Source organism: Mauremys reevesii, linkage group 17 (assembly GCF_016161935.1).
Source record: "Mauremys reevesii isolate NIE-2019 linkage group 17, ASM1616193v1, whole genome shotgun sequence".
Taxonomy (NCBI): Eukaryota; Metazoa; Chordata; order Testudines; family Geoemydidae; genus Mauremys; species Mauremys reevesii.
The window spans coordinates 35,103,555-35,110,397 of NC_052639.1; the positions used below are offsets into that span (position 1 = coordinate 35,103,555).

The 6,843-nt window shown below is 48.2% G+C and overlaps 1 long non-coding RNA gene across 1 annotated transcript; it reads left to right on the forward strand.

Moving 5' to 3' along the window:
• The first annotated feature begins 1,140 nt into the window (after window positions 1-1,140).
• Window positions 1,141-6,624, forward strand: LOC120385006. The gene is made up of 3 exons (XR_005589200.1): window positions 1,141-1,531; window positions 3,377-3,419; window positions 6,076-6,624. It is a non-coding gene; the product is annotated as an uncharacterized LOC120385006 (long non-coding RNA).
• The last annotated feature ends 219 nt before the right edge of the window (window positions 6,625-6,843 follow it).

Here is a 6,843-nt window from a genome sequence, read left to right on the forward strand (position 1 = left end):
CTGCCATATGAAGGGAAACCCATTGTTTCAAAGTCCTCAGCACAGCTAGTGGAAAATCACAGGTGAAAGATGGGAGCTTGGAGTCACATGGGCAAGTCCCTGTCCATGCCCCATTTTGCTCAGTCATTGCAGGATGGATACTTTGCAGGATACGTCAGATAGAACATTCACAGAAAAGTCCGTTCAGTGTAGATGGGTGCCTCCCATGGTCCATTGTGAATTAAGTGTCCGTTCGATGGGCCACTCACTGGCTAACAGCTCACTTCAGCGGATGCATAGAATGGAACACAGAAAGAAGATATTTATACATACAGAGACCGTGAAAAGGTGGAAGTAGCCATACCAACTCTAAGAGGCCAATCAACTGAGATGAGCAATCATCAGCAGGAGAAAAAAACCTTTGAAGTGATAATCAAGATGACCCACAGAAGGTGTGAGGACACTTAACGTGGATAAATAGATTCAATTAGTGCAATGACCCAACCATTCCCAGTCTCTGTTTAAAACTAAGTTAATTTTATCTAATTTGCATATTAATTCAAGTTCAGCAGTCTCTCTTTGGAGTCTGTTTTTGAAGTTTTTTTGTTGCAAAATTGCCACTTTCAAGTCTGTCACTGAGTGGTTAGAGAGGCTGAAGTGTTCTCCTACTGGGTTTTGAATGTTATGATTCCTGATGTCAGATTTGTGTCCATTTATTCTTTTGCATAGAGACTGTCCGGTTTGGCCAATGTACCTATGGCAGAGAGGCATTGCTGGCACATGATGGCATAGATCACTTTGGTAGATGTGCAGGTGAATGAGCCCCTGATGGCGTGGCCACTTTGGAGAAGTGGGGCTCCAGAGTGTCCAGCCCCTGCTGCTGTGCCAAGAAGCACAGACGTGGGACAGCATGGCGGAAGCTGAGCTGTTTGGTCCTGTCCTCCACTGGGCACAAGCTGTCATTGTCTCGCCAGGCTGGGACAATGGTCGGTCTTGGGGCTGGTCTATTTGCTCTGAACCCTCAGATCATGTGCTCTGATCCATGAACAGCACATCAGGATCAAGGCACATGTCCTGGACCCCAGACCCCAGCTGCAGAAGCCTTGGTAGGATGGATGGAGTGGCCGTGAGGACAGGAACTGCAGTGTCCCTAGGTGTAGGTACAAGTGCTGGCAAGCCACACTGTATCTGCATTGAACCGTTCATTAGAACAGTATAGTATGCACTTTCTGTTATGCTATCATTAGTCACTAGACAATGGCCCGGTGAAGCCAGTGATGAGAACCAGCCTTTACCAATCAGAATGAAGTAAACAGGTGTATCAATCATATAGTAATAAGTAACCTGTGTGATGTCAATCATGTAATGCTGAGAACCAGTCTGTAAGAAAGAGAATAAAAGCAGCGGTCTGGGACTATACCAGGACGCCTCACTGCAACACCGTCTCTGTTTCCCGTTACTACATCTGGTGACCCCGACGTGATCCAGACACAGGACCCCCGACTCATCGGCTGGCTTAGCCTTGGTGCACCACAGCGCAACGCGCTCCCTCGTGAGTATGGGGGGGGGATTTATCTATTGAGCAAAAAGATCATGCAAAGGAGTTATTGAAACTTATCAAACAGGACGGGTGTACTGCAGTATCGTTACGGCACTTGGAGGAATTGCTCCGAGTGATTGAGTATAAGTGCCCATGGTACTCGAACCGAGGCTCCCTAGATCACTCCGATTGGATAAAGATCGGAGAGGCATTGTTTAGGGAACCTCGAGCCGAGATCCAACATATTCTGTTGTGGCAGCACTGTTCAGCTGCGGTGGGGAGATTACGAAAAGAGGCGTCCCCCTCCGCACCTCCCTTGCTCTCGGTGGAGGCACCTCCCGGCTATCCCCGAGTGCTCCCTCCAGCCCCTTTTTTAGCACCAAAAACTTCTACACCAGTGGTGGACACCCTGGGGCAGAAGTCCCTTCATCAGGGTGCTGTCTGTGCCGCCCTTGCGGCGCTGGCGAGCGGGCAGGACCCTTATTGGAAGAATGGGAGGGAGAAATCCCTTTGATGTTTCCCCTGTCTTATGACCCTCCCAATGAGGCAGGTGAAGTGGTAGCTCGGCACTCCACCCTCCCGTACTCTATTCTTAGGGAACTTAACAAAGCGGTACGTGAGTCTGGGCTGCGTTCCACTTATGTGCAGGGTATGATAGAAGGGATCGCTAATAGTTATACTATGATCCCGGAGGATTGGAAACATCTATTTCGTATGATCCTTTCCCCTGCACAGTACGTGGTATGGGATAATGAGTTTAGGTTGGCAGCCCTAGCACTCGGTAACGCGCAGAATACTGCTGAGCAAATATATGGGACAGGAGCTTTTGCCACCATAGAACAACAATCTATATTGCCCATGGAATCTTTTCACCGCACGGCAATGTGCATTCATAGAGCCTTTAGGCGTGTTCCAGCCTCTGGCAAGCCCCTTCGATCATTCACAAATGTTAAACAACAAGCTACGGAACCTTATCATCATTTCGTTGATCGCCTCAAGGAGGCTGTTCAACGCCAAATTGACAATCCGGACGCTCAGACGGAACTCCTTTTACGCTTAGCGTATGAGCAGTCCAATGCTGACTGTCGGAAAATTCTCCAAACTATCATTCACCGCCCTAATTACACACTCGCTGACATGTTGCAGGCATGTGCCGAAGTAGGCACTCAGACCCACGCTATGGCACTGTTGGCGGGAGCAATCCGTCAAGGTAACAAACCTACAGGTAACTGCTTTAACTGCCAGCGACCTGGACACTTCAAAAAGGAGTGCAGGGCCCCAGGAGGTGGTGCTCATAAGGGCGGAACAAACACCACCGGGGACCGTCCTTCTAAAAAGTGCCCAAAATGTAATAAAGGATATCATTGGGCTAATCAATGTCGCTCCTCAACCCCAGATAATTCGGGAAACTTTCGACCGGGCCCCCCCTCCAGCCCCGGTTTAAAGGAGGGAGCTTTGCCTGCCACAGCTGCTCGACCAGCCACAAAAGGCAGTGCTGGTTTGGATCTTATTAATGCAGTAGATATGCAATCCCCTCTCCCTGGTGACGTACTCCTCATGCCTACGCAGCTTTCTGGTCCGCTTCCCCCAGACACATTTGGGTTAATTTTGCCTCGCTCATCTGCCAGTAGTCAGTCTATTATGATTGTGCCTGGAGTCATCGATTCTAATTACACCGGCATTATCTATGTTCAAATTTGGAGTCACCTTCCCCTCAAATTAAAGGCAGGGGACTCTTGAGCTCAACTGCTAATCTTACCTTACACAGCGCCGGCCGGACCCAGCCAAGCGAGTCGTGCCGGCGGATTTGTTTCTACTCGCGTTAATCTGGAGCAAGGTCTCCTTTTTCATCCACAGATTGCTGCAGTATTACAACACATTCGAACCCACAAGCCGACCCGTAAGTATATCATCAACGGTAAGGAGCTCTATGGGTTGCTAGACACTGGAGCGGATGTTTCAGTAGTTGCACAAAAGCATTGGGACCCTTCCTGGCCTTCCGAAGTTTCCCCCTCTGTTTGGGGAGTGGGGGGCCCACAATCTTCCCGACAAAGCACCAATTGGCTCTCAGTATGGGATAGTGAGGAGGGGCGAGAGGTTGCAAAAATTCGTCCGTGCATTTTGCCAATTGACATTAATCTCTGGGGGCGAGACTTATTGTCTCAGCTGGGAGCCTCCCTAGTTGTGCCATGACACGTCAATGCTCTTCACACACTGCCCTCCCCCTGGAATGGAAAACCCACGTCCCAGTGTGGGTTGAGCAATGGCCACTCCCTCAGGAAAAATTAATAGCCCTTAAGGAATTAGTTCAGGAACAGTTAACCGAGGGACATGTTGAGCCTACTACTAGCCCATATAATACTCCGGTCTTTGTTATTAAGAAAAAATCTGGCCGCTGGCGATTATTACATGATCTCCGAGCTATAAACAAAATTATGGAACCTATGGGAGCCCTTCAATGTGGGACCCCGAATCCGAATGTTATACCACATGATTATCAGTTAGCAGTAATCGATCTTAAGGATTGTTTTTTCTCTATTCCTCTCCTCCCCCGTGATCGAAAGTATTTTGCCTTTACTATCCCTGTTTTGAATAATAGTCAACCAATAGAACGCTACCATTGGAAAGTTCTTCCCCAAGGTATGCTAAACAGCCCCACCCTCTGTCAATACTACGTAAATCAGTCTCTCTTACCTTTTTGCAAACGGTACCCTATGCTTAAGGTTTATCATTATATGGATGATATCCTCATAGCAGGACCAGAACTCCCTCCTTCATGGCAAACTGACTTGCAAAATATGCTCCAGGAATACGGCCTTCAAATAGCCCCAGAAAAGGTACAATGTATAGAACCTTTCCTTTATCTGGGCCACAAAATGATGGCCGCTTATTCCATTCCGATTATCCCGCAAATTGCTTTGGAAACCAACATTAATTATGTTACCCTTCAGCAAGTTCTCGGCATAATTAATTGGGTACGTCCCTATTATCGTCTTGATACCGACATGTTAAGTCCGTTATTTGATGCTCTTCGGCAGGGGCGTCACCCCTCCGATATCATTTCTCTCATGAAAACACAATTTGATGCCATTCAGCAGGTAAATCAGTCACTTGCAAAGGTGTGGGTGGATCGTGCCGTGGACAACGAGCCTCCACGTCTCGCTTGTCTTCAAGGGGTAACCCAACCTTGTGCCACCCTCTTTCAAGCACCAGAGGCTGGGCCGGTACGAATCCTTGAATGGCTTTATCTCGCCCACACCCCAGCAAATACCCTTACTCCCCTTCCCTCCATGCTTGCCTCCCTTATCACCAAGGGACGCCAGCGAGCATGGGTCCTTTTAGGCATTGATCCCGTTGAAATAGTACTTCCGATCCCCTTGCATTTATGGCAAACTCTTTGTGAAACTAACCCCGAGGTTCAGTGTGCATGCTCAGCCTTTACTGGGGTCTTCTCCTGTCACACTTTGAAGGACCCCCGTTTCAGCATGATGCAGCGAATACCCCTTAACTTTTGCTATTTACTCTCCCCAACCCCGCTGCCAGATGTGCTTACAGTATTTACGGACGGAAGTCCACACCGTGGGGTTCTCTCTTGGTGTGACCCATCTACTACCCACTGGTGTTCTCTGTTTACCCTACCCCAAAGCTCCGCCCAGCGTGTTGAGCTGGCTGCAGTAATTTTAGCCTTTAATCGTTTTTCTATGCAACCGTTTAATATTATTACTGATAGTTTATATGTAGCCAATGTTGTTTCAAATATTAGTGGCAGTTATGTATCACCAGCACTAGATAAAAATTTGCTAGCTTTGTTTTTAGCATTGCAACATCTCATTCATTCCCGTACCGATCAGTTTTTTATTGCTCATATTCGAAGCCACCAACCTTTCCCTGGCATGTTGACAGAAGGCAATGCCCAGGCGGATGCCCAACTTAGGGCATTCCCTTGTACTCCTATAGAAAGTCATGCCCTACATCATCAAAATGCCAAGGCATTGGCTAAACAATTTCAGATCCCTCTTTCTGATGCTCGAGGTATTGTTCAACAATGTCCTCAATGCACCCTTAACCCACAGGGTCCTCCCATAGGGGTAAATCCCCGTGGTCTCGGAGCCAATCAACTTTGGCAGATGGATGTCACCCTTTTTCCCCCTTTCTCCCCTTGGAAATACCTGCATGTTGTCGTCGACACGTTTTCTGGTTACACTTGGGTAACTGCCCAAAAAGGGGAGGCTACCAAACATGTTTGTAATCACTTGATTCGCAGTTTTGCGGTAATGGGCAGCCCCGCTGAGTTGAAAACCGACAATGGCCCTGCTTACTGTTCCTCCGCCATGGCCGCATTTTGTGCCCGGTGGGGCATTCTCCACAAATTCGGCATTCCTTATAATTCCCGGGGTCAGGCCATTGTTGAGCGGGCTAACCGTACCCTGAAGGAGGCCCTTACTAAACAAAAACAAAAAGGAGGAGTGCCCCTATCCTTGCCAGATAAGGAAGAATGGCTGGCTCGTGTCTTGTTTACACTGAATCATTTAAATTTAACCTTGTTTAATAATCAGTTTTTATCTAGAGCCCAGCGCCATTATAGACAGACCGAGCCCCTTCCGGCGCCGAAGGTGATATATCGCAAGTTGCCAGGACCAGAGTGGAGCCTGCCTGTGCCACTCATCACCTGGGGCCGGGGCTACGCAGCAGTGTCAACTGAAACCGGCCCTGTGTGGGTTCCCGCTCGCTTTGTGAAGCCGTGGAGAGATGGCCTGGCATCAGGGGCTAAAGAATCCCATTCCGGACTTCAGTCTAACCCTGACGGATAGGGTGGACAAGATTGACAAGGCCCGAAAGCGTGGCACACCCAACGTTGCCATAACTTGGGGACAAGTCAAAGCTTTATCACAGTAAGCTGAACATGTATTGGAGCGGCTATAGATTATTTACTTATGCTGCATCATTATGGATGTGAAAAGGTTAATGATATGTGTTGCTTTAATATTTCTGATCATCATCATTCAGTTGAAAATCAACTCAAGATAATTAAAAATTTAACAGATCAAATCAGATACAATCCAGACCCCTTCGGGGGATGGTGGGATTGGCTCTCCTCATGGCTTCCTAACAGTGGGTGGTTGCATCAGCTTGTCACCTTTGGGGGATTCACTGTACTGTTACTCGTGCTGTTTTGCTGTGGCATTCAGTGCGTCCCCTCATTAGTTTCTCTCTTCATTAAGGGCTGTCCGTGGACTAACCCAGGGCCCTCGTAAGTATTAGTCATGTTAACAAAACAAAAAGGGTGAGATGTAGGTACAAGTGCTGGCAAGCCACACTGTATC